This window comes from Oncorhynchus tshawytscha, linkage group LG09 (genome assembly GCF_018296145.1).
Source record: "Oncorhynchus tshawytscha isolate Ot180627B linkage group LG09, Otsh_v2.0, whole genome shotgun sequence".
Classification (NCBI taxonomy): Eukaryota; Metazoa; Chordata; class Actinopteri; order Salmoniformes; family Salmonidae; genus Oncorhynchus; species Oncorhynchus tshawytscha.
Genome location: NC_056437.1, coordinates 5,931,600 through 5,956,172, shown reverse-complemented (window position 1 = coordinate 5,956,172; position 24,573 = coordinate 5,931,600). Strand labels below are relative to the sequence as shown.

General features: G+C 47.8%; 1 protein-coding gene across 12 annotated transcripts in view; it reads left to right on the top strand.

Annotated features, from left to right (window-relative positions):
* LOC112234271 (cingulin-like protein 1) overlaps window positions 1-24,573 on the top strand; it is a 71,773-nt gene that overhangs the window by 5,606 nt on the left and 41,594 nt on the right. Inside the window, exon 1 of one of the 12 annotated variants that reach the window (XM_042326414.1) lies at window positions 8,615-8,707. The exons of the other annotated variants lie outside the window; for them this stretch is intronic. The gene's annotated coding sequence lies outside the window, so the exon portion shown is untranslated. Of the gene's footprint in view, window positions 1-8,614; window positions 8,708-24,573 lie in introns of those variants that run through there. 12 annotated transcript variants of the gene reach the window in all.

The following is a 24,573-nucleotide window of genomic DNA, read 5'->3' as shown; positions in this document are numbered from 1 at the left end:
CTAGGCTACCTACCGCCTCTACACTCTAACCACTAGTCTACCTGCCACCTCTACACTCTAACCACTAGTCTACCTGCCACCTCTACACTCTAACCACTAGTCTACCTGCCACCTCTACACTCTAACCACTAGTCTACCTGCCGCCTCTACACTCTAACCACTAGTCTACCTGCCACCTCTACACTCTAACCACTAGTCTACCTGCCGCCTCTACACTCTAACCACTAGTCTACCTGCCGCCTCTACACTCTAACCACTAGTCTACCTGCCGCCTCTACACTCTAACCACTAGGCTACCTGCCACCTCTACACTCTAACCACTAGTCTACCTGCCGCCTCTACACTCTAACCACTAGGCTACCTGCCACCTCTACACTCTAACCACTAGACTACCTGCCTCCTCTACACTCTAACCACTAGTCTACCTGCCGCCTCTACACTCTAACCACTAGGCTACCTGCCACCTCTACACTCTAACCACTAGACTACCTGCCTCCTCTACACTCTAACCACTAGGCTACCTGCCGCCTCTACACTCTAACCACTAGACTACCTGCCACCTCTACACTCTAACCACTAGGCTACCTGCCACCTCTACACTCTAACCACTAGGCTACCTGCCACCTCTACACTCTAACCACTAGTCTACCTGCCGCCTCTACACTCTAACCACTAGACTACCTGCCGCCTCTACACTCTAACCACTAGACTACCTGCCGCCTCTACACTCTAACCACTAGGCTACCTGCCACCTCTACACTCTAACCACTAGACTACCTGCCTCCTCTACACTCTAACCACTAGTCTACCTGCCGCCTCTACACTCTAACCACTAGGCTACCTGCCACCTCTACACTCTAACCACTAGGCTACCTGCCACCTCTACACTCTAACCACTAGACTACCTGCCACCTCTTCACTCTAACCACTAGGCTACCTGCCACCTCTACACTCTAACCACTAGACTACCTGCCTTCATGTCTTCCCTACAGTGTTCCATTACATATAATACATAATACCGTAGTCCTGGAGATGTTCCCCTTCAAAGAGAGGTACAGTGTCTTCTCGGTATTGTAACAGACAGTGAAAGGCATGCAGTAGTGTCTGGGTGGAAGCTGCCAGTCTTCGGGAGGGACAACAGCCTTCTGTCTGTCCGTCTGTCTGTCTGTCTGTCCGTCTGTCCGTCTGTCCGTCTGTCCGTCTGTCCGTCTGTCCGTCTGTCTGTCTGTCTGTCTGTCTGTCTTAATTTTGTTGCATTATTTTTCTTTCACACAACACAGGAAGGAAGTAGACGGACCAGTAGATCTGGATTAGGACTTGGATTAGGACAGAGAGCTCCTGCTGCTAAACTTGTTGCTCTACCAGTGTGTCCAGCCACTCATTCCTTGAAATGTTGTTAACATGTACCAGTTGGAAGGGAGTGGTCCCTTGGTCATTGTTATTTAGTTGAGAAGGTAATTAGTGGTTGTAAAATACATACCTTCAGTCTGTGTCAGTAAAAGGCATGTTGGAGTACATTGAGCAGAACAGGCTACAGACAAGGCTACTGTAGGTCTGTACAGATCCACATCAGTAACAGCTTGGAGATCCTAGTGGCTGTAAACAGTATTTCAGGTGCTCCTATGGTATTCCAAAACATTGTTGTTTTCAGAGCTAATGGTGAGATACAACGTAGGGCGAGAATATTTTTTTTTAAGGTTGTGTTGATTCCTGAAGAAGGCATTTTGTGTTTTTTATAAACTCTGTTAGTGAGTTAAAACAGGTTAGTCAGGCCTCCCGGGTGGCGCAGTGGTTACTCCTGTGGCGAGCAGGTTAGTCGGACCGTAATCCGGGTCCATTCACACAGCAGCCCAGCCTGCCATCTAAACCTGTGTGTTTAGTTTTCATATAGCTAACACCCGCCTCCCTCCCCATACCGACCCTACATTACCATAGATCAGATTTATGTGATCCAATTTATGTGATCCGATTTATGTGATCCGATTTATGTGATCCGATTTATGTGATCCGATTTATGTGATCCGATTTATGTGATCCGATTTATGTGATCCGATTTATGTGATCCGATTTATGTGATCCGATTTATGTGATCCGATTTATGTGATCCGATTTATGTGATCCGATTTATGTGATTATTCAAGGTTTAGATGATTCAACTATTCACACACAGCAATAGAAAGGTGTTTTGGATGTTTTTGTTTTAAGCCAAATCACAAACCTTAACCCCTTACCTTAACCCCTTACCTTAACCCCTTACCTTAACCCCTTACCTTAACCCCTTAACTTAACCCCTTACCTTAACCCCTTACCTTAACCCCTTACCTTAACCCCTTAACTTAACCCCTTACCTTAACCCCTTACCTTAACCCCTTACCTTAACCCCTTACCTTAACCATTCAGAGTTAATGCCTAACCTTAACCCCTTACCTTAACCCCTTACCTTAACCCCTTACCTTAACCCCTTACCTTAACCCCTTAACTTAACCCCTTACCTTACCCCTTACCTTAACCCCTTACCTTAACCCCTTAACTTAACCCCTTACCTTAACCCCTTACCTTAACCCCTTACCTTAACCCCTTAACTTAACCCCTTACCTTAACCCCTTAACTTAACCCCTTACCTTAACCCCTTACCTTAACCATTCAGAGTTAATGCCTAACCTTAACCCCTTAACTTAACCCCTTACCTTAACCATTCAGAGTTAATGCCTAACCTTAACCCCTTACCTTAACCATTCAGAGTTAATGCCTAACCTTAACCCCTTACCTTAACCCCTTACCTTAACCCCTTACCTTAACCCCTTACCTTAACCCCTTAACTTAACCCCTTACCTTAACCCCTTACCTTAACCATTCAGAGTTAATGCCTAACCTTAACCCCTTACCTTAACCCCTTACCTTAACCCCTTACCTTAACCCTTCAGAGTTAACCCCTAACCTTAACCCCTTACCTTAACCATTCAGAGTTAATGCCTAACCTTAACCCCTTACCTTAACCCCTTACCTTAACCATTCAGAGTTAATGCCTAACCTTAACCCCTAACCTTAACCATTCAGAGTTAATGCCTAACCTTAACCATTCAGAGTTAATGCCTAACCTTAACCATTCAGAGTTAATGCCTAACCTTAACCATTCAGAGTTAATGCCTAACCTTAACCATTCAGAGTTAATGCCTAACCTTAACCATTCAGAGTTAATGCCTAACCTTAACCATTCAGAGTTAATGCCTAACCTTAACCATTCAGAGTTAATGCCTAACCTTAACCATTCAGAGTTAACGCCTAACCTTAACCCCTAACCTTAACCCCTAACCTTAACCCCTTACCTTAACCCCTTACCTTAACCATTCAGAGTTAATGCCTAACCTTAACCCCTAACCTTAACCATTCAGAGTTAATGCCTAACCTTAACCATTCAGAGTTAATGCCTAACCTTAACCATTCTTACCCACACTGCTATGCTTTATCTTGGCCAGGTCGCAGTTGCAAATGAGAACTTGTTCTCAACTGGCCTACCTGGTTAAATAAAGGTGAAATAAAAAATAAAATAAAAAATTCAGAGTTAATGCCTAACCTTAACCATTCAGAGTTAACCCCTAACCTTAACCCCTAACCTTAACCCCTAACCTTAAGAATTTGGATTTAATGCCTGAATTTGACCTTTTAATAAACACTTCAAAATTTGAAGTTTGGAAAAACTCTGAAATATGACGTTTGAGAAACATGGATAAACGTCTAATTTTGACGTGAGACTGAGAGCTGGTAGGACTCCTGGTAGGACCCCTGGTAGGACTCCTGGTAGGACTCCTATATTTAACCTAAAAATGTTGTGTTTGTCAAAACGGAACAACCGGGGAAACAAGGATCCTTTTGTTCTCCCGTCAATCAATGGTGTCTATTCATTTACATGAAGTGCGCTGATGTCAGCATTTGAAAAATAAAACCACAAACATAAATCTCACCTTGTTCAGAGGATTTCCATGTTTAAGTCAGTGGGGGCTGCTGAGGGGAGGACGGATCATAATAATGAAACCATGGAAACCACGTGTTCGATGCCATTCCAAAAGGCATTGATGTTTATGGTTAAGTACACGTTGGAGCAACGACAGTTATTTTTCACGAATACGCACCGCATCAATTATATGCAACGCAGGACACGCTAGATAAACTAGTAATATCATCAACCATGTGTAGTTATAACTAGTGATTATGATTGATTAAGTTTAATGCTAGCTAGCAACTTACCTTGGCTTACTGCATTCGCCTAACAGGCAGGCTCCTTGTGGAGTGCAATGTAATCAGGTGGTTAGAGCGTTGGACTGGTAACCGTAAGGTTGCAAGATTGAATCCCCGAGCTGACAAGGTAAAAATCTGTCGTTCTGCCCTTGAAGAGGCAGTTAACCCACTGTTCCTAGGCCGTCATTGAAAATAAGAATGTGTTCTTAACTGACTTGCCTGGTTAAATAAAGATTAAATAAAGTTGTACAAAAAAAAAAAAAAAAAAAAAAGGCAAAATCGGCATCCAAAAATACAGATTTCCGATTGTTATGAAAACCTGAAATCGGCCCTAATTAATCGGCCATTCCGATTAATCGGTCGACCTCTAGTATGCTACGTTCCAAATGCCACCCTATTCCCTATAATGTGCACTACTTTCACCCTCGTGCAGGTGGACACAAATCATTGAATAAAAACTATTTTTGGAAGTCTCTGTGTTTATGTAGACAATGAGGGTGTCTGCTGGACTGGTATGTAGAGAATGAGGGTGTCTGCTGGACTGGTATGTAGAGAATGAGGGTGTCTGCTGGACTGGTATGTAGATAATGAGGGTGTCTGCTGGACTGGTATGTAGAGAATGAGGGTGTCTGCTGGACTGGTATGTAGAGAATGAGGGTGTCTGCTGGACCGGTATGTAGAGAATGAGGGTGTCTGCTGGACCGGTATGTAGAGAATGAGGGTGTCTGCTGGACCGGTATGTAGAGAATGAGGGTGTCTGCTGGACCGGTATGTAGAGAATGAGGGTGTCTGCTGGACCGGTATGTAGAGAATGAGGGTGTCTGCTGGACCGGTATGTAGAGAATGAGGGTGTCTGCTGGACCGGTATGTAGAGAATGAGGGTGTCTGCTGGACCGGTATGTAGAGAATGAGGGTGTCTGCTGGACCGGTATGTAGAGAATGAGGGTGTCTGCTGGACCGGTATGTAGAGAATGAGGGTGTCTGCTGGACCGGTATGTAGAGAATGAGGGTGTCTGCTGGACTGGTATGTAGAGAATGAGGGTGTCTGCTGGGCTGGTATGTAGAGAATGAGGGTGTCTGCTGGGCTGGTATGTAGAGAATGAGGGTGTCTGCTGGACTGGTATGTAGAGAATGAGGGTGTCTGCTGGGCCGGTATGTAGAGAATGAGGGTGTCTGCTGGACCGGTATGTAGAGAATGAGGGTGTCTGCTGGACCGGTATGTAGAGAATGAGGGTGTCTGCTGGACCGGTATGTAGAGAATGAGGGTGTCTGCTGGACCGGTATGTAGAGAATGAGGGTGTCTGCTGGACCGGTATGTAGAGAATGAGGGTGTCTGCTGGACCGGTATGTAGAGAATGAGGGTGTCTGCTGGACTGGTATGTAGAGAATGAGGGTGTCTGCTGGACTGGTATGTAGAGAATGAGGGTGTCTGCTGGGCTGGTATGTAGAGAATGAGGGTGTCTGCTGGGCTGGTATGTAGAGAATGAGGGTGTCTGCTGGACCGGTATGTAGAGAATGAGTTTGAACCACACCTCCCTCATATTTTTTCTTGTACACTTTGAACATACTTATTTTCCTATTTACTTAATCGTCATGGTTCCCGGAGGGACGTAGGGCCCTTAATCGGCATGGTTCCCGGAGGGACGTAGGGCCCTTAATCGGCATGGTTCCCGGAGGGACGTAGGGCCCTTAATCGGCATGGTTCCCGGAGGGACGTAGGGCCCTTAACCGGCATGGTTCTCGGAGGGACGTAGTGCCCTTAATCGGCATGGTTCCCGGAGGGACGTAGGGCCCTTAATCGGCATGGTTCCCGGAGGGACGTAGGACCCTTAATCGTCATGGTTCCCGGAGGGACGTAGGGCCCTTAATCGTCATGGTTCCCGGAGGGACGTAGGGCCCTTAATCGTCATGGTTCCCGGAGGGACGTAGGGCCCTTAATCGTCATGGGGCCCTTAATCGTCATGGTTCCTGGAGGGACATAACGATCTCTAACACTGCCTGTCTTAGGTTTGTTTTCTTGCTTCTGGCCATGACAAGTGGATGGGTTTGAGTTTTGCTGTTACACGTTGAACTCACTTCAGAACCAGTTTTTCCAATTTTACAGACTTCATTGCAATGTGATGGTAATGATAGCGGTGGTAATAACGGTATAGACAACTCATCAACCGTCTCTCTGTCAACTGGGCTGGTCTGTAGAGAAGGAGGGTGTCAACAGGACTGGTATGTAGAGAATGAGCGTGTCAACTGGGCTGGTCTGTAGAGAATGAGGGTGTCTGCTGGACTGGTATGTAGAGAATGAGGGTGTCTGCTGGACTGGTATGTAGAGAATGAGGGTGTCGACTAGTATGTAGAGAATGAGGGTGTCTGCTGGGCTGGTATGTAGAGAATGAGTTTGAACCACACCTCCCTCATATTGTTTCTTGTACACTTTGAACATACTTATTTTCCTATTTACTTAATCGTCATGGTTCCCGGAGGGACGTAGGGCCCTTAATCGTCATGGTTCCCGGAGGGACGTAGGGCCCTATGGAGGATGGGGGGAGATAGAGGAGAGGAAGGAGGTGATAGTGCCCAACCCTGCACAGACCCGAGACCTGGCATCGTCTACACATACTAAAAGCACTAGATCTGTCTAAAGAGTCTAGACTCTGCCATGTGTCTGTCTGTGTACCTAGAGGGTGTCTATCTTACTAGACGAGGTCATCTTTCCTCAGGATCTTTAAAGACTTCAAGAGAATAGCAACACTCCTGAACATGAAACGGTCTGTGGGGCTCTCAGCTTTGTAATCATGTGTCTGCACTTGTTAGGGGATAGATCCCTGACTCTTCTGATTTCTGCCCCTTCGTTTGTTTGTTTGTTTGTTTGGCTTTAATGAAGATAAATAGTTGTCCTGTTATAAAGAGTCACTATAAAACGTTCCAAACTATTAGCAGCAGCTCTTCAAATGGAGTCAACAACAAATCCTTCATCTGATTTCATCTACAGTACCACACCAGATTTCCCATAAAAGGACATTTGGATTGGATCCAGTGAAGAGGATTGGATTTCTCCTCTGATTGTTAAGACGTGAACTGTGTTTGACACAATGTCATTACCTATGTTTTTTGAGTCTCAAAGATACTATTACATTTATTTATTTTTTTAACCTCTCCAGCTATCATACCGGCAACATAGATAGCCATAGTCTTAAAGTGAGAGCGACGTGCACTGTCGGTTGGTTGAAGTGTTTAATCTTCATTTTTTAAATTTGACCTTTATTTAACTAGGCAAGTCAGTTAAGAACAAATTCTTATTTTCAATGACAGCCCTAGGAACAGTGGGTTAACTGCCTTGTTCAGGGGCAGAACGACAGATTTTTACCTTGTCAGCTCGGGGGATTCAATCTTGTAACCTTACAGTTAACTAGTCCAACGCTCTAACCACCTGATTACATTGCACTCCACGAGGAGCCAGCCTGTTACGCGAATGCAGTAAGCCAAGGTAAGTTGCTAGCTGACAGACTTGCCAGCTCAGGAGTTTTGAACTTGCAACCTTCCGGTTGCTAGTCCAACACTAACCACTAGACTACCTGCCTCCCCTTATCAGGGGTTGACGTCCTGTGCTGTGCGTGAGGGAGTGGTTCTCTAGCAGCACCAGTTTAATGATCAACCTGAGCGATGCCTCTCTGTTCTGTGATCTGCCTTCATTGCTTCATTAAACTGTTACCATGGTTCCATAGGAAAGACATTTTTTCTCTCTCTCTCCTTCTCAGTAGAGAGCGTTGGAGCATTGGAGCGTTGGGCCAGTAACCGAATAGGCCGTTGGTTCAAATCTCCGAGACGACTAAGTGAAAAAAAACTGTCAACGTGCACTTGAGCAAGGCACTTATAACCCTAGTCGCTCTGCATGACAATGCCTGCTGAAATGTAAAAACTATGCTTTGACAGAGATGCTTTTTAAGTCGCAATGCCGTCACCATGGTGGAATTCTGGAGGGAAAGACGTGTTCTCTTGAGGGTCAGCGTGTTCCCTGTGTTTTACTGCCCCTTTAAAACTAAGAGTAGGGTCAGGGGTCAGGGGTCAGGAGCCTCAGGGAGTAGGGTCAGGGTTCAGGAGCCTCAGAGAGTAGGGTCAGGGTTCAGGAGCCACTCTCTAGGGTCTGAAAGTGCACCCTATTCCCTATAAAGTGCACTATTTTAGACCAGGGCCCATTAGCTCTGATCAAATGTAGTGTACTATGTAGGGAATAGGTTGCAGTTTCAGAATATTTAAATGCTAAATACCACACAGATGAGTCACAGTCATAGACAGAGCAGAGCACCTCAGGCAGATCAGAGATCTCCAGTCCACTCCCCTACAGGGTGGGGTGTTCTCTCCCCTAACCAACCCTACCCAATCAGACGTCACAGTGGCAGTGATATATCTTAGGTATGTTCATAGAGACCGGTTAATACTGAAGAACTGGCTGTATGTCTATGAAGCATTCTTAGAGGTGAGATGTTATGTTGTTGCTGTTGGCTGGGTTGGTGGTGGTGTTGTTGTTGGTGGTGTTGTTGGCTGGGTTGGTGGTGGTGTTGTTGTTGTTGTGGTAGTTGGTGTTGGTGTTGTTGTTGTTGGTGGTGGTGTTGCTGTTGGTGGTGTTGTTCTTGGTGGTGTCGGTGTTGTTGGATTTGGTGTTGGTGATGGAGGTGTTGTTGGCTGGGTTGGTGGTGTTGTTGTTGTGGTAGTTGGTGTTGCTGTTGGTGGTGTTGCTGCTGTTGTTGTTCTTGTTGGTGTTGTTGGTGGTGGTGTTCTTGGTGGGGCTGTTGGTTTTGGTGTTGGTGGTGGTGGTGTTGTTGGTAGTGTTGTTTTGGTGTTGGTGTTGTTAGTGGTGTTGTTGGTGGTGGTGTTGTTCTTGGTGGTGTTGTTGGTTTTGGTGTTGGTGCTGTTGGTGGTGTTGGTAGTGTTGTTGGTGGTGTTGGTGGTGGTGTTGTTGTTGTTGTTGGTGGTGGTGTTGTTGGTGATGGTAGTGTTGTTGGTGGTGGTGTTGTTGGTGATGTTGGTAGTGTTGTTGGTGTTGGTGGTGTTCTTGGTGGTGTTGGTAGTGTTGTTGTTGGTGGTGTTGTTAGTGTTGTTGGTGGTGTTATTAGTGTTGTTTGTGGTGTTGGTGTTGTTGGTGTGGTTACTGAGAAGCCTTAGGAGGAAACTTGGGGTTTAGTTGAGGACTAATGTCATATCTTCCACACGGAATGTGTTGTTGATCACACAATCCTGCCGTCCATACTACGCTCTTAGGGGAAAAAAGGTGCTATCTAGAACCAGAAATAGTTCTTCGGCTGTCCCCATAGGATAACCCTTTGAAGTTCACTTTTTGGGTTGTCCGGTTAGAACCTTTTTGGGTTCCATGTCGAACCCTTTAAGGGTGCTCCTACGGAGACAGCCGTAGAGTCCTTTTACGAAGAGTGTACTTTCCTGTACTAGCAGCATCAACCATTGTTGTTCAACCAATATCGTGTTCTGAACATCAATGTAAAATAATGGCCTTGTAACTGGCCTTGTAACTGGCCTTGTAACTGGCCTTGTAACTGGCCTTGTAACTGGCCTTGTAACTGGCCTTGTAACTGGCCCTGGCCTTGTAACTGGCCTTGTAACTGGCCTTGTAACTGGCCCTGGCCTTGTAACTGGCCTTGTAACTGGCCTTGTAACTGGCCCTGGCCTTGTAACTGGCCTTGTAACTGGCCTTGTAACTGGCCTTGTAACTGGCCTTGTAACTGGCCTTGTAACTGGCCTTCTCACTGCAGTGTTAGACTGGAGGTTATCCTGGGATCTCACTGCAGTGTTAGACTGGAGGTTATCCTGGGATCTCACTGCAGTGTTAGACTGGAGGTTATCCTGGGATCTCACTGCAGTGTTAGACTGGAGGTTATCCTGGGATCTCACTGCAGTGTTAGACTGGAGGTTATGCTGGGATCTCACTGCAGTGTTAGACTGGAGGTTATCCTGGGATCTCACTGCAGTGTTAGACTGGAGGTTATCCTGGGATCTCACTGCAGTGTTAGACTGGAGGTTATCCTGGGATCTCACTGCAGTGTTAGACTGGAGGTTATGCTGGGATCTCACTGCAGTGTTAGACTGGAGGTTATGCTGGGATCTCACTGCAGTGTTAGACTGGAGGTTATGCTGGGATCTCACTGCAGTGTTAGACTGGAGGTTATGCTGGGATCTCACTGCAGTGTTAGACTGGAGGTTATCCTGGGATCTCACTGCAGTGTTAGACTGGAGGTTATCCTGGGATCTCACTGCAGTGTTAGACTGGAGGTTATCCTGGGATCTCACTGCAGTGTTAGACTGGAGGTTATCCTGGGGGCCCAGGGGTGGGATCTCTCTGTTCCACACCCATCCAGGTATTTACAGTGTGGGTTAAAGATGAACTAGAAGACAGGGTTAGCCGGAGGGTCCTTTAAATGGCATATTAGTTAATAATCTCTTAAATGCTGGAGATTGAAAACTACCTGACAGAATGGTAACAGAAAGAATGATTAGTGGTGAAAGGTTACAAAATAGAGACTAGCTTTACACTGACATAGAGACTAGCATTACACTGACATAGAGACTGACATAGAGACACTTTACACTGACATAGAGACTGACATAGAGACACTTTACACTGACATAGAGACTGACATAGAGACTGACATAGAGACACTTTACACTGACACAGAGACTAGCTTTACACTGACATAGAGACAAGTTTTACACTGACATAGAGACTGACATAGAGACTGACATAGAGACACTTTACACTGACATAGAGACTAGCTTTACACTGACATAGAGACTGACATAGAGACTGACATAGAGACACTTTACACTGACACAGAGACTAGCTTTACACTGACATAGAGACAAGCTTTACACTGACATAGAGACTGACATAGAGACACTTTACACTGACATAGAGACTAGCATTACACTGACACAGAGACTGACATAGAGACACTTTACACTGACATAGAGACTAGCTTTACACTGACATAGAGACTAGCATTACACTGACATAGAGACTAGCTTTACACTGACATAGAGACAAGCTTTACACTGACATAGAGACTGACATAGATAAGCTTTACACTGACATAGAGACTAGCATTACACTGACATAGAGACTAGCATTACACTGACATAGAGACTAGCTTTACACTGACATAGAGACTAGCATTACACAAAAACCAAAAAGTGCCCCCCTCCTGGTTTGGTTTAGACTCTGTCTGTGTACCTACCAGGTGCTATCAGACACCATCTTACAGGACAAGGTCATCTTTTCGTCAGGCTCTATATCGTTAAAGAGACACTTCCACATGGCATGTTTCATGCGAACCATAAATGCTGGTTAGGTTCTATGATGGCCGAGCTAATGGGTCTATCTACACCCTGGAGTATAAATAGTCATGGACAGATAAGATATTGTGTACTGTATCGTTGTTACACAATCAGTGCTTTGGACAGAGATGTGGCATCAGGGCAAACAGCCTCTCTTTGCAAGAGCAATTTACTGTTTTGAAGGTGTCGGGAATTGGAGCCACCAGGAGCTGTAGAAACTCTTTCTGTGTATCTGACACTTGTATGGTGAGTGTGTTGGTGTTCTTTAGGGAACATTGTCTTCTTCTGTTTCTTTTTAAGTGAAGTGGGAAGTTCAACTCTCTTTTTACAGACTCTGATCTTTTCGATTCGTTCAGTCAAAATAATTAATATTTTCGACTCATTTCATACATTTGAGTCAGTAATGCCCAGACCACGCAGGACCCCCCCTACCAGTGAACAATTTCTTATATTTAAAAAATGTTTACCTTTATACAACTAGGCAAGTCAGTTAAGAACAAATTCTTACTTTCAATGACGGCCTAGGAACAGTGGGTTAATTGCCTTGTTCAGGGGCAAAACAAAATATTTTTTAACTTGTCAGCTCAGGGATTCAATCTTTCAACCTTCCGGTTTCTAGTCCACCGCTCTAACCACTAGGCTACCTGCCGCCTCTACGCTCTAACCACTAGGCTACCTGCCGCCCCCTACGCTCTAACCACTAGGCTACCTGCTGAACTGAAGACTCAGAATTCATGATTCTACCAGCCTCTGGTTCACCATACGGGGATTATTCTCTCATTTCTGACTGAGACTTTCACAAGGGTGCTTTAAACAACGTACAGGTATTACCTAGGCATAGAAATAATATTAGTTATTCTCTATGTTAGATACTTGTGTTGTAGACAGTCCTGGGCTAGATACTTGTGTTGTAGACAGTCCTGGGCTAGATACTTGTGTTGTTGTCAGTAGACAGTCCTGGGCTAGATACTTGTGTTGTAGACAGTCCTGGGCTAGATACTAGTGTTGTAGACAGTCCTGGGCTAGATACTTGTGTTGTAGACAGTCCTGGGCTAGATACTTGTGTTGTTGTCAGTAGACAGTCCTGGGCTAGATACTTGTGTTGTTGTCAGTAGACAGTCCTGGGCTAGATACTAGTGTTGTAGACAGTCCTGGGCTAGATACTAGTGTTGTAGACAGTCCTGGGCTAGATACTAGTGTTGTAGACAGTCCTGGGCTAGATACTAGTGTTGTAGACAGTCCTGGGCTAGATACTAGTGTTGTAGACAGTCCTGGGCTAGATACTAGTGTTGTAGACAGTCCTGGGCTAGATACTAGTGTTGTAGACAGTCCTGGGCTAGATACTTGTGTTGTAGACAGTCCTGGGCTAGATACTTGTGTTGTAGACAGTCCTGGGCTAGATACTAGTGTTGTAGACAGTCCTGGGCTAGATACTTGTGTTGTAGACAGTCCTGGGCTAGATACTTGTGTTGTAGACAGTCCTGGGCTAGATACTAGTGTTGTAGACAGTCCTGGGCTAGATACTTGTGTTGTAGACAGTCCTGGGCTAGATACTTGTGTTGTAGACAGTCCTGGGCTAGATACTTGTGTTGTAGACAGTCCTGGGCTAGATACTTGTGTTGTTGTCAGTAGACAGTCCTGGGCTAGATACTTGTGTTGTAGACAGTCCTGGGCTAGATAATTGTGTTGTAGACAGTCCTGGGCTAGATACTAGTGTTGTAGACAGTCCTGGGCTAGATACTTGTGTTGTAGACAGTCCTGGGCTAGATACTTGTGTTGTTGTCAGTAGACAGTCCTGGGCTAGATACTAGTGTTGTAGACAGTCCTGGGCTAGATACTAGTGTTGTAGACAGTCATGGGCTAGATACTTGTGTTGTAGACAGTCCTGGGCTAGATACTAGTGTTGTAGACAGTCCTGGGCTAGATACTAGTGTTGTAGACAGTCCTGGGCTAGATACTTGTGTTGTAGACAGTCCTGGGCTAGATACTTGTGTTGTAGACAGTCCTGGGCTAGATACTAGTGTTGTAGACAGTCCTGGGCTAGATACTAGTGTTGTAGACAGTCCTGGGCTAGATAATTGTGTTGTAGACAGTCCTGGGCTAGATACTTGTGTTGTAGACAGTCCTGGGCTAGATACTTGTGTTGTAGACAGTCCTGGGCTAGATACTTGTGTTGTAGACAGTCCTGGGCTAGATACTAGTGTTGTAGACAGTCCTGGGCTAGATACTAGTGTTGTAGACAGTCCTGGGCTAGATACTAGTGTTATAGACAGTCCTGGGCTAGATACTAGTGTTGTAGACAGTCCTGGGCTAGATACTTGTGTTGTAGACAGTCCTGGGCTAGATACTTGTGTTGTAGACAGTCCTGGGCTAGATACTAGTGTTGTAGACAGTCCTGGGCTAGATACTAGTGTTGTAGACAGTCCTGGGCTAGATACTTGTGTTGTAGACAGTCCTGGGCTAGATACTAGTGTTGTAGACAGTCCTGGGCTAGATACTAGTGTTGTAGACAGTCCTGGGCTAGATACTAGTGTTATAGACAGTCCTGGGCTAGATACTAGTGTTGTAGACAGTCCTGGGCTAGATACTAGTGTTGTAGACAGTCCTGGGCTAGATACTAGTGTTGTAGACAGTCCTGGGCTAGATACTTGTGTTGTAGACAGTCCTGGGCTAGATACTTGTGTTGTAGACAGTCCTGGGCTAGATACTAGTGTTGTAGACAGTCCTGGGCTAGATACTTGTGTTGTAGACAGTCCTGGGCTAGATACTTGTGTTGTAGACAGTCCTGGGCTAGATACTTGTGTTGTAGACAGTCCTGGGCTAGATACTAGTGTTGTAGACAGTCCTGGGCTAGATACTTGTGTTGTAGACAGTCCTGGGCTAGATACTTGTGTTGTTGTCAGTAGACAGTCCTGGGCTAGATACTTGTGTTGTTGTCAGTAGACAGTCCTGGGCTAGATACTAGTGTTGTAGACAGTCCTGGGCTAGATACTAGTGTTGTAGACAGTCCTGGGCTAGATACTAGTGTTGTAGACAGTCCTGGGCTAGATACTAGTGTTATAGACAGTCCTGGGCTAGATACTAGTGTTGTAGACAGTCCTGGGCTAGATACTAGTGTTGTAGACAGTCCTGGGCTAGATACTAGTGTTGTAGACAGTCCTGGGCTAGATACTTGTGTTGTAGACAGTCCTGGGCTAGATACTTGTGTTGTAGACAGTCCTGGGCTAGATACTTGTGTTGTAGACAGTCCTGGGCTAGATACTTGTGTTGTAGACAGTCCTGGGCTAGATACTAGTGTTGTAGACAGTCCTGGGCTAGATACTAGTGTTGTAGACAGTCCTGGGCTAGATACTAGTGTTGTAGACAGTCCTCCTATAAACAACTAGAAGAGACTGAGACATGAAGCAACATGCAGTCCTGTTGTCCTGCAGTCCAGTCCATGCTGTTATCCATGCTGTTGTCCATGCTGTTGTCCATGCTGTTGTCCATGGTGTTGTCCATGCTGTTGTTGTTGTGTTGTCATGTTGTGTAAAGGCGTGTCTTTTTTCATACTTTTCTGAGACTTCGTAACCAGTGTTATCAATTAGCAGTCACTAGAGACGGTTAGGAGCAGTCACTAGAGACTGTTAGGAGCAGTCACTAGAGACTGTTAGGAGCAGTCACTAGAGACGGTTAGGAGCAGTCACTAGAGACGGTTAGGAGCAGTCACTAGAGACGGTTTGGAGCAGTCACTAGAGACGGTTAGGAGCAGTCACTAGAGACGGTTAGGAGCAGTCACTAGAGACGGTTAGGAGCAGTCACTAGAGACGGTTAGGAACAGTCACTAGAGACGGTTAGGAGCAGTCACTAGAGACGGTTAGGAGCAGTCACTAGAGACGGTTAGGAGCAGTCACAGTCAGTCACTAGAGACGGTTAGGAGCAGTCACTAGAGACGGTTAGGAGCAGTCACTAGAGACGGTTAGGAGCAGTCACTAGAGACGGTTAGGAGCAGTCACTAGAGACGGTTAGGAGCAGTCACTAGAGACGGTTAGGAGCAGTCACTAGAGACGGTTAGGAGCAGTCACTAGAGACGGTTAGGAGCAGTCACTAGAGACGGTTAGGAGCAGTCACTAGAGACGGTTAGGAGCAGTCACTAGAGACGGTTAGGAGCAGTCACTAGAGACGGTTAGGAGCAGTCACTAGAGACGGTTAGGAGCAGTCACTAGAGACGGTTAGGAGCAGTCACTAGAGACGGTTAGGAGCAGTCACTAGAGACGGTTAGGAGCAGTCACTAGAGACGGTTAGGAGCAGTCACTAGAGACGGTTAGGAGCAGTCACTAGAGACGGTTAGGAGCAGTCACTAGAGACGGTTAGGAGCAGTCACTAGAGACGGTTAGGAGCAGTCACTAGAGACGGTTAGGAGCAGTCACTAGAGACGGTTAGGAGCAGTCACTAGAGACGGTTAGGAGCAGTCACTAGAGACGGTTAGGAGCAGTCACTAGAGACGGTTAGGAGCAGTCACTAGCAGTCACTAGAGACGGTTAGGAGCAGTCACTAGAGACGGTTAGGAGCAGTCACTAGAGACGGTTAGGAGCAGTCACTAGAGACGGTTAGGAGCAGTCACTAGAGACGGTTAGGAGCAGTCACTAGAGACGGTTAGGAGCAGTCACTAGAGACGGTTAGGAGCAGTCACTAGAGACGGTTAGGAGCAGTCACTAGAGACGGTTTGGAGCAGTCACTAGAGACGGTTAGGAGCAGTCACTAGAGACGGTTAGGAGCAGTCACTAGAGACGGTTAGGAGCAGTCACTAGAGACGGTTAGGAGCAGTCACTAGAGACGGTTAGGAGCAGTCACTAGAGACGGTTAGGAGCAGTCACTAGAGACGGTTAGGAGCAGTCACTAGAGACGGTTTGGAGCAGTCACTAGAGACGGTTAGGAGCAGTCACTAGAGACGGTTGGAGCAGTCACTAGAGACGGTTAGGAGCAGTCACTAGAGACGGTTAGGAGCAGTCACTAGAGACGGTTAGGAGCAGTCACTAGAGACGGTTAGGAGCAGTCACTAGAGACGGTTAGGAGCAGTCACTAGAGACGGTTAGGAGCAGTCACTAGAGACGGTTAGGAGCAGTCACTAGAGACGGTTAGGAGCAGTCACTAGAGACGGTTAGGAGCAGTCACTAGAGACGGTTAGGAGCAGTCACTAGAGACGGTTAGGAGCAGTCACTAGAGACGGTTAGGAGCAGTCACTAGAGACGGTTAGGAGCAGTCACTAGAGACGGTTAGGAGCAGTCACTAGAGACGGTTAGGAGCAGTCACTAGAGACGGTTAGGAGCAGTCACTAGAGACGGTTAGGAGCAGTCACTAGAGACGGTTAGGAGCAGTCACTAGAGACGGTTAGAGCAGAGCAGTCACTAGAGACGGTTAGGAGCAGTCACTAGAGACGGTTAGGAGCAGTCACTAGAGACGGTTAGGAGCAGTCACTAGAGACGGTTAGGAGCAGTCACTAGAGACGGTTAGGAGCAGTCACTAGAGACGGTTAGGAGCAGTCACTAGAGACGGTTAGGAGCAGTCACTAGAGACGGTTAGGAGCAGTCACTAGAGACGGTTAGGAGCAGTCACTAGAGACGGTTAGGAGCAGTCACTAGAGACGGTTAGGAGCAGTCACTAGAGACGGTTAGGAGCAGTCACTAGAGACGGTTAGGAGCAGTCACTAGAGACGGTTAGGAGCAGTCACTAGAGACGGTTAGGAGCAGTCACTAGAGACGGTTAGGAGCAGTCACTAGAGACGGTTAGGAGCAGTCACTAGAGACGGTTAGGAGCAGTCACTAGAGACGGTTAGGAGCAGTCACTAGAGACGGTTAGGAGCAGTCACTAGAGACGGTTAGGAGCAGTCACTAGAGACGGTTAGAGCAGTCACTAGAGACGGTTAGGAGCAGTCACTAGAGACGGTTAGTAGCAGTCACTAGAGACGGTTAGGAGCAGTCACTAGAGACGGTTAGGAGCAGTCACTAGAGACGGTTAGGAGCAGTCACTAGAGACGGTTAGTAGCAGTCACTAGAGACGGTTAGGAGCAGTCACTAGAGACGGTTAGGAGCAGTCACTAGAGACGGTTAGGAGCAGTCACTAGAGACGGTTAGGAACAGTCACTAGAGACGGTTAGGAGCAGTCACTAGAGACGGTTAGGAGCAGTCATTAGAGACGGTTAGGAGCAGTCACTAGAGACGGTTAGGAGCAGTCACTAGAGACGGTTAGGAGCAGTCACTAGAGACGGTTAGGAGCAGTCACTAGAGACGGTTAGTAGCAGTCACTAGAGACGGTTAGGAACAGTCACTAGAGACGGTTAGGAACAGTCACTAGAGACGGTTAGGAGCAGTCACTAGAGACGGTTAGGAGCAGTCACTAGAGACGGTTAGGAACAGTCACTAGAGACGGTTAGGAGCAGTCACTAGAGACGGTTAGGAGCAGTCACTAGAGACGGTTAGGAGCAGTCACTAGAGACGGTTAGGAGCAGTCACTAGAGACGGTTAGGAGCAGTCACTAGAGACGGTTAGGAGCAGTCACTAGAGACGGTTAGGAACAGTCACTAGAGACGGTTAGGAACAGTCACTAGAGACGGTTAGGAGCAGTCACTAGAGACGGTTAGGAGCAGTCACTAGAGACGGTTAGGAGCAGTCACTAGAGACGGTTAGGAGCAGTCACTAGAGACGGTTAGGAGCAGTCACTAGAGACGGTTAGGAGCAGTCACTAGAGACGGTTAGGAGCAGTCACTAGAGACGGTTAGGAGCAGTCACTAGAGACGGTTAGGAGCAGTCACTAGAGACGGTTAGGAGCAGTCACTAGAGACGGTTAGGAGCAGTCACTAGAGACTGTTAGGAGCAGTCACTAGAGATGGTTAGGAGCAGTCACTAGAGACGGTTAGGAGCAGTCACTAGAGACGGTTTGGAGCAGTCACTAGAGACTGTTAGGAGCAGTCACTAGAGACGGTTTGGAGCAGTCACTAGAGACTGTTAGGAGCAGTCACTAGAGACGGTTAGGAGCAGTCACTAGAGACGGTTTGGAGCAGTCACTAGAGACGGTTAGGAGCAGTCACTAGAGACGGTTAGGAGCAGTCACTAGAGACGGTTAGGAGCAGTCACTAGAGACGGTTAGGAGCAGTCACTAGAGACGGTTAGGAGCAGTCACTAGAGACGGTTAGGAGCAGTCACTAGAGACGGTTAGGAGCAGTCACTAGAGACGGTTAGGAGCAGTCACTAGAGACTGTTAGGAGCAGTCACTAGAGACGGTTTGGAGCAGTCACTAGAGACGGTTAGTAGCAGTCACTAGAGACGGTTTGGAGCAGTCACTAGAGACGGTTAGTAGCAGTCACTAGAGACGGTTAGTAGCAGTCACTAGAGACGGTTAGTAGCAGTCACTAGAGACGGTTAGGAGCAGTCACTAGAGACGGTTAGGAGCAGTCACTAGAGACGGTTAGGAGCAGTCACTAGAGACTGTTAGGAGCAGTCACTAGAGACGGTTAGTAGCAGTCACTAGAGACGGTTAGTAGCAGTCACTAGAGACGGTTAGTAGCAGTCACTAGAGACTGTTAGGAGCAGTCACTAGAGACGGTTTGGAGCAGTCACTAGAGACGGTTAGGAGCAGTCACTAGAGACGGTTAGGAGCAGTCACTAGAGACGGTTTGGAGCAGGCACTAGAGACGGTTAGGAGCAGTCACTAGAGACGGTTAGGAGCAGTCACTAGAGACGGTTAGGAGCAGGCACTAGAGACGGTTAGGAGCAGTCACTAGAGACGGTTAGGAGCAGTCACTAGAGACTGTTAGGAGCAGTCACTAGAGACGGTTAGGAGCAGTCACTAGAGACGGTTTGGAGCAGTCACTAGAGACGGTTAGGAGCAGTCACTAGAGACGGTTAGGAGCAGTCACTAGAGACGGTTAGGAGCAGTCACTAGAGACGGTTAGGAGCAGTCACTAGAGACGGTTAGGAGCAGTCACTAGAGACGGTTAGGAGCAGTCACTAGAGACGGTTAGGAGCAGTCACTAGAGACGGTTAGGAACAGTCACTAGAGACGGTTAGGAGCAGTCACTAGAGACGGTTAGGAGCAGTCACTAGAGACGGTTAGGAACAGTCACTAGAGACGGTTAGGAGCAGTCACTAGAGACGGTTAGGAGCAGTCACTAGAGACGGTTAGGAGCAGTCACTAGAGACGGTTAGGAGCAGTCACTAGAGACGGTTAGGAGCAGTCACTAGAGACGGTTAGGAGCAGTCACTAGAGACGGTTAGGAGCAGTCACTAGAGACGGTTAGGAGCAGTCACTAGAGACGGTTAGGAGCAGTCACTAGAGACGGTTAGGAGCAGTCACTAGAGACGGTTAGGAGCAGTCACTAGAGACGGTTAGGAGCAGTCACTAGAGACGGTTAGGAGCAGTCACTAGAGACGGTTAGGAGCAGTCACTAGAGACGGTTAGGAGCAGTCACTAGAGAGACGGTTAGGAGCAGTCACTAGAGACTAGAGGTTAGGAGCAGTCACTAGAGACGGTTAGGAGCAGTCACTAGAGACGGTTAGGAGCAGTCACTAGAGACGGTTAGGAGCAGTCACTAGAGACGGTTAGGAGCAGTCACTAGAGACGGTTAGGAGCAGTCACTAGAGACGGTTAGGAGCAGTCACTAGAGACGGTTAGGAGCAGTCACTAGAGACGGTTAGGAGCAGTCACTAGAGACGGTTAGGAGCAGTCACTAGAGACGGTTAGGAGCAGTCACTAGAGACTGTTAGGAGCAGTCACTAGAGACGGTTAGGAGCAGTCACTAGAGACGGTTAGGAGCAGTCACTAGAGACGGTTTGGAGCAGTCACTAGAGACGGTTAGGAGCAGTCACTAGAGACGGTTAGGAGCAGTCACTAGAGACGGTTTGGAGCAGTCACTAGAGACGGTTAGGAGCAGTCACTAGAGACGGTTAGAGCAGTCACTAGAGACGGTTAGGAGCAGTCACTAGAGACGGTTAGGAGCAGTCACTAGAGACGGTTAGGAGCAGTCACTAGAGACGGTTAGGAGCAGTCACTAGAGACGGTTAGGAGCAGTCACTAGAGACGGTTTGGAGCAGTCACTAGAGACGGTTAGGAGCAGTCACTAGAGACGGTTTGGAGCAGTCACTAGAGACGGTTAGTAGCAGTCACTAGAGACGGTTAGGAGCAGTCACTAGAGACGGTTAGGAGCAGTCACTAGAGACGGTTAGTAGCAGTCACTAGAGACGGTTAGGAGCAGTCACTAGAGACGGTTAGGAGCAGTCACTAGAGACGGTTAGAGCAGTCACTAGAGACGGTTAGTAGCAGTCACTAGAGACGGTTAGGAGCAGTCACTAGAGACGGTTTGGAGCAGTCACTAGAGACGGTTAGGAGCAGTCACTAGAGACTGTTAGGAGCAGTCACTAGAGACGGTTAGGAACAGTCACTAGAGACGGTTAGGAGCAGTCACTAGAGACGGTTAGGAGCAGTCACTAGAGACGGTTAGGAGCAGTCACTAGAGACGGTTAGGAGCAGTCACTAGAGACGGTTAGGAGCAGTCACTAGAGACGGTTAGGAGCAGTCACTAGAGACGGTTAGGAGCAGTCACTAGAGACGGTTAGGAGCAGTCACTAGAGACGGTTAGGAGCAGTCACTAGAGACGGTTAGGAGCAGTCACTAGAGACGGTTAGGAGCAGTCACTAGAGACGGTTAGGAGCAGTCACTAGAGACGGTTAGGAGCAGTCACTAGAGACGGTTAGGAGCAGTCACTAGAGACGGTTAGGAGCAGTCACTAGAGACGGTTAGGAGCAGTCACTAGAGACGGTTAGGAGCAGTCACTAGAGACGGTTAGGAGCAGTCACTAGAGACGGTTAGGAGCAGTCACTAGAGACGGTTAGGAGCAGTCACTAGAGACGGTTAGGAGCAGTCACTAGAGACGGTTTGGAGCAGTCACTAGAGACGGTTAGGAGCAGTCACTAGAGACGGTTAGGAGCAGTCACTAGAGACGGTTAGGAGCAGTCACTAGAGACGGTTAGGAGCAGTCACTAGAGACGGTTAGGAGCAGTCACTAGAGACGGTTAGGAGCAGTCACTAGAGACGGTTAGGAGCAGTCACTAGAGACGGTTAGTAGCAGTCACTAGAGACGGTTAGGAGCAGTCACTAGAGACGGTTAGGAGCAGTCACTAGAGACGGTTAGGAGCAGTCACTAGAGACGGTTAGTAGCAGTCACTAGAGACGGTTAGGAGCAGTCACTAGAGACGGTTAGGAGCAGTCACTAGAGACGGTTAGGAGCAGTCACTAGAGACGGTTAGGAACAGTCACTAGAGACGGTTAGGAGCAGTCACTAGAGACGGTTAGGAGCAGTCATTAGAGACGGTTAGGAGCAGTCACTAGAGACGGTTAGGAGCAGTCACTAGAGACGGTTAGGAGCAGTCACTAGAGACGGTTAGGAGCAGTCACTAGAGACGGTTAGTAGCAGTCACTAGAGACGGTTAGGAACAGTCACTAGAGACGGTTAGGAACAGTCACTAGAGACGGTTAGGAGCAGTCACTAGAGACGGTTAGGAGCAGTCACTAGAGACGGTTAGGAACAGTCACTAGAGACGGTTAGGAGCAGTCACTAGAGACGGTTAGGAGCAGTCACTAGAGACGGTTAGGAGCAGTCACTAGAGACGGTTAGGAGCAGTCACTAGAGACGGTTAGGAGCAGTCACTAGAGACGGTTAGGAGCAGTCACTAGAGACGGTTAGGAACAGTCACTAGAGACGGTTAGGAACAGTCACTAGAGACGGTTAGGAGCAGTCACTAGAGACGGTTAGGAGCAGTCACTAGAGACGGTTAGGAGCAGTCACTAGAGACGGTTAGGAGCAGTCACTAGAGACGGTTAGGAGCAGTCACTAGAGACGGTTAGGAGCAGTCACTAGAGACGCTTAGGAGCAGTCACTAGAGACGGTTAGGAGCAGTCACTAGAGACTTAGGAGCAGTCACTAGAGACGGTTAGGAGCAGTCACTAGAGACGGTTAGGAGCAGTCACTAGAGACTGTTAGGAGCAGTCACTAGAGATGGTTAGGAGCAGTCACTAGAGACGGTTAGGAGCAGTCACTAGAGACGGTTTGGAGCAGTCACTAGAGACTGTTAGGAGCAGTCACTAGAGACGGTTTGGAGCAGTCACTAGAGACTGTTAGGAGCAGTCACTAGAGACGGTTAGGAGCAGTCACTAGAGACGGTTTGGAGCAGTCACTAGAGACGGTTAGGAGCAGTCACTAGAGACGGTTAGGAGCAGTCACTAGAGACGGTTAGGAGCAGTCACTAGAGACGGTTAGGAGCAGTCACTAGAGACGGTTAGGAGCAGTCACTAGAGACGGTTAGGAGCAGTCACTAGAGACGGTTAGGAGCAGTCACTAGAGACGGTTAGGAGCAGTCACTAGAGACTGTTAGGAGCAGTCACTAGAGACGGTTTGGAGCAGTCACTAGAGACGGTTAGTAGCAGTCACTAGAGACGGTTTGGAGCAGTCACTAGAGACGGTTAGTAGCAGTCACTAGAGACGGTTAGTAGCAGTCACTAGAGACGGTTAGTAGCAGTCACTAGAGACGGTTAGGAGCAGTCACTAGAGACGGTTAGGAGCAGTCACTAGAGACGGTTAGGAGCAGTCACTAGAGACTGTTAGGAGCAGTCACTAGAGACGGTTAGTAGCAGTCACTAGAGACGGTTAGTAGCAGTCACTAGAGACGGTTAGTAGCAGTCACTAGAGACTGTTAGGAGCAGTCACTAGAGACGGTTTGGAGCAGTCACTAGAGACGGTTAGGAGCAGTCACTAGAGACGGTTAGGAGCAGTCACTAGAGACGGTTTGGAGCAGGCACTAGAGACGGTTAGGAGCAGTCACTAGAGACGGTTAGGAGCAGTCACTAGAGACGGTTAGGAGCAGGCACTAGAGACGGTTAGGAGCAGTCACTAGAGACGGTTAGGAGCAGTCACTAGAGACTGTTAGGAGCAGTCACTAGAGACGGTTAGGAGCAGTCACTAGAGACGGTTTGGAGCAGTCACTAGAGACGGTTAGGAGCAGTCACTAGAGACGGTTAGGAGCAGTCACTAGAGACGGTTAGGAGCAGTCACTAGAGACGGTTAGGAGCAGTCACTAGAGACGGTTAGGAGCAGTCACTAGAGACGGTTAGGAGCAGTCACTAGAGACGGTTAGGAGCAGTCACTAGAGACGGTTAGGAGCAGTCACTAGAGACGGTTAGGAGCAGTCACTAGAGACGGTTAGGAGCAGTCACTAGAGACGGTTAGGAGCAGTCACTAGAGACGGTTAGGAGCAGTCACTAGAGACGGTTAGGAGCAGTCACTAGAGACGGTTAGGAGCAGTCACTAGAGACGGTTAGGAGCAGTCACTAGAGACGGTTAGGAGCAGTCACTAGAGACGGTTAGGAGCAGTCACTAGAGACGGTTAGGAGCAGTCACTAGAGACGGTTAGGAGCAGTCACTAGAGAGACGGTTAGGAGCAGTCACTAGAGACGGTTAGGAGCAGTCACTAGAGACGGTTAGGAGCAGTCACTAGAGACGGTTAGGAGCAGTCACTAGAGACGGTTAGGAGCAGTCACTAGAGACGGTTAGGAGCAGTCACTAGAGACGGTTAGGAGCAGTCACTAGAGACGGTTAGGAGCAGTCACTAGAGACGGTTAGGAGCAGTCACTAGAGACGGTTAGGAGCAGTCACTAGAGACGGTTAGGAGCAGTCACTAGAGACGGTTAGGAGCAGTCACTAGAGACGGTTAGGAGCAGTCACTAGAGACGGTTAGGAGCAGTCACTAGAGACGGTTAGGAGCAGTCACTAGAGACGGTTAGGAGCAGTCACTAGAGACGGTTAGGAGCAGTCACTAGAGACGGTTAGGAGCAGTCACTAGAGACTGTTAGGAGCAGTCACTAGAGACTGTTAGGAGCAGTCACTAGAGACGGTTAGGAGCAGTCACTAGAGACGGTTAGGAGCAGTCACTAGAGACGGTTTGGAGCAGTCACTAGAGACGGTTAGGAGCA